The 7222-nt window shown below is 49.3% G+C and overlaps 1 long non-coding RNA gene across 5 annotated transcripts in view; it reads right to left on the bottom strand.

Annotated features, from left to right (window-relative positions):
* Positions 1-1390: 1390 nt before the first annotated feature.
* LOC123850948 (uncharacterized) overlaps positions 1391-7222 on the bottom strand; it is a 65791-nt gene continuing 59959 nt past the window's right edge. For 4 of the 5 annotated variants that reach the window (XR_010405492.1, XR_010405495.1, XR_010405496.1 and 1 more), the window contains 2 exons: positions 4931-5084; positions 1391-3114 (listed from right to left, as the gene is read on the bottom strand). This is a non-coding gene — a long non-coding RNA (uncharacterized LOC123850948). Of the gene's footprint in view, positions 3115-4448; positions 4500-4930; positions 5085-7222 lie in introns of all 5 variants that reach the window. The other variant, XR_010405493.1, reaches the window with a different exon arrangement.

Genomic DNA, 7222 nt, shown 5'->3' with positions numbered 1-7222 from the left:
ATGAATGGCTTCAGCGCTCGCAGCTCCTGCCGGCGGCGGCTCGGGGGCGCGCTCGGCTCAGCTCCCCGAAGGCCGTGGTTTGCTTCCAGCCGGGCTCCCTCCCCGAGACTCACACACGCAGACACGCGCGCGCGCGCACACGCACGCACCAGTTCAATGTCAACGCTTCTTCCGGACGACAAACCCGCCCGCGTCCGCGGCCCCCTCCTTGCACACACCCCTGGGCAGTCGGGGCGGAGGATCGTGGGCTTGAGGAGGGCGCTGGACCCGCTCCGGACGTGACCGCTCGGCGGCCGCGCTGCGCGGTAGGAGGGCGCCATCCCTCGACGCTGGATGCCTGGCGCCGGCGCCCTCCTCTGCACCTTCTCGCCGTCCCCAACCCCATAACTCGGGGCCCCTCTTCAGCGTTCATCCCCCAAACTAGGCCTCGCCCGTGACACCTCGATCGCTGCGCCCGAGGCGCGTCCCTTCCATCTCCGGCAAGCTGCGTGGAAATGGGAGCATCGCTAAAAAAAAGAGGCGGTGGAGCAGGGAGGGGGCGCGAAGCTGGGGAGACCCAGTGCCCGTGGGGGTTCGCGTTAGCTTGCAAGGGGCTGGTGTGCAGCCCGCAGATCCGTGGAGGATTTTATTTGTGTGAGAAAGGATGTGGTGTCATTGTAGGGTTTTTCCATTGGACACCTACACAACGGCGGCGCGGGGCAGGGGGTGCGGGTGGGCACCGCACAAGCACACCCCACTAGCCTTGGCTCCGGATCTGCTGCAAGGAGAAGAAACAAAGAGCTTCGGCCAAACCCCTCCCACACTGCCCAGGAATTACAACTCCAGGGGTCTGTCCAGGTGGTCAGGCTTCTCAGCCCCCAGAGCCAGGGTGGGAGTCTGCCCCTCTGTGGCTGGAGCGCGTTGCTTCACACCTCTGCTCCACAAACTCCCGTAAAATGGCTTTATAACCCTGATCTATATGTGTACTGGGGATTGAGGAAGTGTGTGTGTGCAGAAGAGGAAGGGGGAGCTTTCAAAAACTTGGCAAAATTAAATGTACTTTGAAGTCAGCTCTTTCAACGGTAGTGAATGTATTGAATCCATATATACACTTAAAAGCGGAAATACATAAGCTTATCGCAGGTGAAAGATAATAGGATTAATGGTGAGGGCTTAACAGTGGCAGGACCATGAGGAGGCCCTCATAATTTTCATCAGCCCTCCCAAGCTAACCCAAATAAAAATAACCATGGGAATTAAATAAAAACAACTTTGCTATTTTGGGTCATTCATATATACAACCTGAGTAATAGTGTACTTCCTATGAAAACACAGCTTCAAGACAACCCCTCACTCCCTGCCTCCCCCCCTCCCAGTTGTTCCTTCCAACCTGAGAAATTCAGGAGCTTCTACTCACCCCCACCCCACCCCATAAGATAAATCAGAAATGGATTCATGCTGCCAAGAACCACCTCCATGCTCCTTCTCTGGAGACAGTGTACTGATGGAGGTCGATGCTTCTATGGACAGGTGCTAAGGGGAGATTCTCCAGTATGGGATTACCACTAACAGAGGGGGCTGTTTGTGCCTTTTGCATAGGGCGGAGAAACTTCTCAAAGGCTGGGTGGGACATGTTGTCATCTACATAGTCAAAGGAGAAGCCAGTGTTTGGAGAGCTTATTTCCACCTTGTGACTGAGGTCGGCCCTGGGAGAGCAGGACTCGTGTCCTCTGCCATTTCTCCCCAGTAGCAATCCCTGGCAAGGCCTGGGATGAAAGACTGACTCACCATTTTTACATACCAGCAGCCCAGCATTACATATTTGTGATTATCGCTGGTGAAACTTTCTAGATTCCGAAAGCTACCCCCTACCCCCTGCAATACACAGACCCTTCAAGTATCAAAATGGCCTCATTTTGAAGAGGGTGGGATGGAAGGTCTCCACCAGCAGATGTCCGGCCTTCTGAAAAATCCCCCACATTGGAGAACCTTGAGGTAACTCCCTGATGCCTGTTCTTGAGGAAACTTTATATTAATGCCCATTTGAAGTGAAAGTTACCTCTTGTCAGTAAGTTGGAGTGGAAAGCAAGCCTTGGGTTAGAACCCCAAATCTACACTGTTTCCCCTCTGAAACCATGGTGACACATTCATTCATATGAAAATATGGGAGGCATGGGGCTAAACTTTGGTGTCACTATAACAACTACGTCATTTCTCAGTCATAATACTTTATGTAGTGCCTTGCCATTTTTTAAAGCATTTTCATGATCTCGGCTTTCAAAAGAATGTAATAAGATTACCATAGCACAATATACAGTCCCTAGCCTAGAGCGTGCAAACCGAGTCTGAAATTAGGGCACTTGCCGAAGATCACACAGCAACTCTGCTACATTGCTCTGATCATATCTGTAAAGACACAGGGTATCTGAACATGCAGACTGACCACGGCTTCCCAATATCTTATGAGATAGGTTTCTATCCCTACTGCCTTCAAATAAAGAAACAGAAACACCAGTGAAGGAAGTTAACATGGAGGCCCAGAATCTTCGGGCTGAAAGAGAACTTCCAAATCACCGAGTCCAGTCTCCTCATTTTACAGGTGAGAAGACACCTAAGAGATTAAATGGCACGTCCAAGGCTATTAAATGGTGTAGATGGAACCTGAACGCAGGCCTTCAGACCACTGGTCAAATGTTCTTTCCACTACAACGCTACATCTCTGCCAAGAAGTCAGTAGCAGAAGTCAAACACACGATCTGGACTCTCCCAACCCCGTCAGCCCACCACTGGCATTTCCTGAGCATCTCCTATGTGCCGCTCAGTGAACTAAACAGCCCTCTGCACTCCCTCCCTCTGCCACATTTGTCTTCAGGGACTCAAGAGTCGAATTGCAATTCTGCTTCAGTGAAAATCCAAGTGTAATCAGAACTGCCTTGCTTTCCAACATTGCCTAAATCCAGTTTCCCAGCTCCTTTTCTCTCGCACCTAAAATAAGAATTAAAAAAAGAATAAAGGTACTGACTTACCCATGGCATCAATGTGCAGGTATGCAGGCCATGTAGCTAATTACTCATTGAGTAAAAAAGTCTCCATCTAAATTCCTTTAGCAATGTATTTCCATGCTTGATCTCCCTCCTGCTTTGCAAAAAGACAGTATTGCTTTTAATCTGCCTTGTAGTGGTGAAGCTCGTGCTTTGTTCAGCTCTAAGGGACTTCACAAAGTAGATGTTGGCTAAGGTTCACTTGTGTCTGCTAGCATGTTTACGCCTCACGACGACTTTAAGACATAGGCACTATTATCCCATTTGTCAGATGGAGAAAGAGAGGCTCAGAGAGGTCAAATAACTGGGCCATGGCCACACAGTTCTCGAATGGCTGAACCAGAATTTGACTCTGGGCCTTGTTGGTTCTAAAGTCTATGTTTTCCCCACGATACTACACTTATCCTGGCCCTTGTAGCTTTATTTGTTTTAACAGATAAGCTACAACTGAATATAAAATGTTAGTTCCGGGAGCGCCTGGGTGGCTCAGTCGGTTAAGCACCCAACTCTTGATTGGGCTCAGGTCATGATCTCAGGGTTGTGAGATTGAGCCCCACCCCCATTCCACCCCAGCCCCACCCCCGTGTTGTCATCATCATCATAATCATCATCACTGGGCTCCATGCTCAGCAAGGAGTCTGCTTCTCTCCCTCTCCCTCCTCCCCTCTCCCTGCTCACTCTCTCTCTCTCTCAAATAAATAAATCTTTTTTAAAAATGTTAGTTCCAATAGCAAAGATCAGGACTACTAGAGTCCATCCAGTGGGGTAGGGCTGGCAGAATAAATAAATTTCCCATCCTGGGAATCTGGGAGCTTCTTAAAGATATCAGTCAAAGGCTTGGGGTTTAAAAAAAAAAAAAAACTGAGTAGAAGAAGCGGAGTTTCTAGCCAATTTTTTCAGTGAAACTCATTTGAGTACATAAAAAATCTGAAAGGCAAGAATGTGTGTGGGTTGATGTGAGGATGAAATGAGATAGTGTTATGAAAACACTTGGTAAGCTGGAAAGCACTGAGCAGACGCAGGGCTTGTTTTTAAGGTGTTTTGGGGGAAAAGATGGGGTTCAGCAGAGTTGCTTGCATCTGCTTTGGTTTTCCACTCATTTCAGGCAAGGACTGCCCCATTTTCCCCTGGAGTCCCTTGACTGAAGTTTCCAGCACTGTGGGGAGAGGGGGAGCAGTCATGAGAGGCAAGTAGTGAAGCTCTGCCCAGCGGGTGCTGCTATGGTCCCAGTGTCCCCACATCTCCCCTCACCCCCTACGAGTTCCTCCAGTCTTTGGTGCCTCTCAGCAAGTGTCCAGCCGGGTTCTGGACACATGATGAACGCCCGACCTGAGTGTGGGCATGCTTTCCCACATCAGCCATCAGGGAACTAGTCCTCACACGAAACCACCAAACCCACCAGACAAAATCCTCTAGCCTTTGACTTACTTTGCTGTAAGTTCTCAGGCACGTTGCAGGGCTTCTCTGTGTCCCAGACTCCTAAAGCAGTAAAGCGGGCAATAGGAATCTTTTGAGCTCTCAGAACTCTAATAAGGCTAAGAGAAATTGCTTCTATAAATGCTCGAGGGGAAAGTGCTTTGCATCCTATCATCCAGGCTCTGAGGCCCAACATAAAGCCTGTGGGTACTCTTGCCCTGCGCCATCTTAGGAGGGGCCTCCTTTTTTCCACCCAGAACCCACTCACCCCCCAAAAGAAGTCTGGGACCTGGCAGCCCACAAATCCTTGCTTTCCCAAATATCAAAGAGATTCAGCCCTGGCTTTTTCTTTATTTCTACCAAGGGGCCTTTGAACCAAAGGGATTTTTAGAGAACGAAAACTCTATGGAATCCTTAGGGTCCAGGCTCTTGAAAGAAAACACCAAAACTGGAACCAGTTCAAGGCTTTCATGTCCAATTAAGGAAATACTCACATTCCTATCCTAGCTCGCCTCCAGCATGCTTTCTCTCTTTCCACATCTACACAGGAATGCGCTTTCACAGCCAGAAGAGAGGTTCCTATCACCAGGACTCGTATCATATAGCACGGGGCTCCTCGGGGTGGGCTCCAGCAGGCTGACACCTTCCCTGAATTAGACAAAGAACACGCACCATGGAACAATCCAAATTCCCTTCATACCTCTCGGCTCCTCCTCCCCCCACTCCCCTTTTTCACCCACAGCTCTGGACCAGAGGAACTCTGTCATACCTGTGGGTTATGAAAAAAGAGGAAAACACAATAGTTTCTTGTGAAGAAAGGCACTTTCAGTTTTCTTTTCAAGTATACAGGATGTCGCCCTGCTTCCTCCAGGGGCAGCTGCGTCCCTCCTGGCTTCATCCCCAGGGCTCCTTGGAGGAGGAGTGAGCAGTGAATTATGCACCAGGGAGCAGCTCCTTCAGACGCCTCTGCCAACTGTAATCCGAGCTCACACCAGCTCGCTGGAGTCCCAAGTGTGCTTCACACCCACATGGTGCCCAGCCTTGGGATCAGATGGCTGGGTCCTTATTACACTTTGCTGCCCTTTCAGCAACAATTCCACCAGGGCCTGGGCACTGACTGTGAGCTCCAAGGAATCACTTGAGGGGAACCTTAGCTCTCCTAAATCCATCACCCCCAAAGCCATCCCAAATAAACATACTCCAAGAGATGACAGTGTGTCTACCGGGCCAACACAGCTTCAGGATAAATTCCCTAAATTGCTTTAGTGATCCCTTACACAATCCTAAGGCTGAGTAAAAATAGCACACATGCTATGCATACAAGTTTTGCATATGAGTTTGCATATAAGACCCCTCGCCTCTGGGACTCCTGGGTGGCTCAGTCGGTTAAGCATCTGCCTTCGGCTCAGGTCATGATCCCGGGGTCCTGGGACAGAGCCCCACATCTGGCTCCTTGCTCCGCGGGGAGCCTGCTTCTCCCTCTGCCTGCCACTCCCCCGGCTTGTGCTCTCTGACAAGTAAATAACTAAAATATGTAAAAAAAAAAAAAAGAAAGAAAGAAAAAGAAAAGAAAAAAGACCCCTTGCCTCTGCCTTTCCTACCAGATTTGCTCTCCTGAGTTCCTTGTATAAAGAAATCAAGGGCTGGGGCGCCTGGGTGGCTCAGTTGGTTAAGCAACTGCCTTCAGCTCAGGTCATGATCCTGGAGTCCTTGGATGGAGTCCCGCATCGGGCTCCCTGCTCAGCAGGGAGTCTGCTTCTCCCTCTGACCCTCCCCCATCTTGTGCTCTCTCTCATTCTCTCTCTCTCAAATAAATAAATAAAATCTTAAAAAAAAAAAAAAAGAAATCAAGGGCTGCCTCTGGGGCTTGGCATGGGGTCCTTCACTAAGGAGATTGGGAGGACCAGACACCAGTCCCTTCTAAGACCATATGATGACCACTGCAGTAAAGACATGTGACCATGGTGGGTGGTGTGATTACTCTTGTCTTGGGGAGAGGGGTGCTGACTACCAGAATATAAGCTCCATAAGGGTAAGGACTGAGTCTATTTTGTTTACTGCTGGACTTCATCACCTGGAAGAGTGCCTTGCACATAGTAGGCACTCAAAAAACATTTGTTGAAGGAATGAATGAATGAATGAATGGTATCAAGAAAAGCTAAAAAGAAAGGATGCCATTAAGCTGGCCTCGAAGGATGGGTAGAAGCCAGAGAAGGGCAATCCTTACTACAAGAACAGCAAAAGTAAAGGCTCAGGGGTGAGAAAGTGCCAGAGGTGTGCTGGAAACGAGGAGTGAGCAGAAGAATCTTGATCTTGGGAGGGAGCACTGGAGCCCCCCACAACTCCAAGTTTGCAAGCTGGATGGAATGCCTATTTGTTAGTAAAGGTCCTTGTACTCCACAGAACGGATTGTGCACAGAATTTCTAGCAGGAAGAAAAAGGCAGTCACTTCTGTCGGCCAAACCCATCCAGTTTCCCTCACTTCTACATCATTTGAGTGAATATCAGCATTTCTTTTCCAGTTAGGTGGCACCCTAGCAGAAGTGTTAAGTAGGTCAAATTGAGCTGATGTGAACTGTGTCTTCTGAGACTTCCCCTTTCCACTCTCTCTCATTTCACACCTCTCTCTGACCTGCCCACTGATCTCAAGAAACCCATGCTCCCTTCATCACAGCCTTGCAAGCTCCAAAACCACGCTTTTCTTTTCCCTGCAAGTGTCCATCCTTCAGCTTCCTAATCCCAGGCAGCTGCCAGGCAAGCACACTTGATTTGATGCAGAAATTCAC

Source organism: Mirounga angustirostris, unplaced genomic scaffold (assembly GCF_029215605.1).
Source record: "Mirounga angustirostris isolate CCGP_5_RB_7025 unplaced genomic scaffold, mMirAng1.0.hap1 SCAF_10, whole genome shotgun sequence".
Classification (NCBI taxonomy): domain Eukaryota; kingdom Metazoa; phylum Chordata; class Mammalia; order Carnivora; family Phocidae; genus Mirounga; species Mirounga angustirostris.
This window is presented reverse-complemented; position numbering and strand designations above follow the sequence as displayed.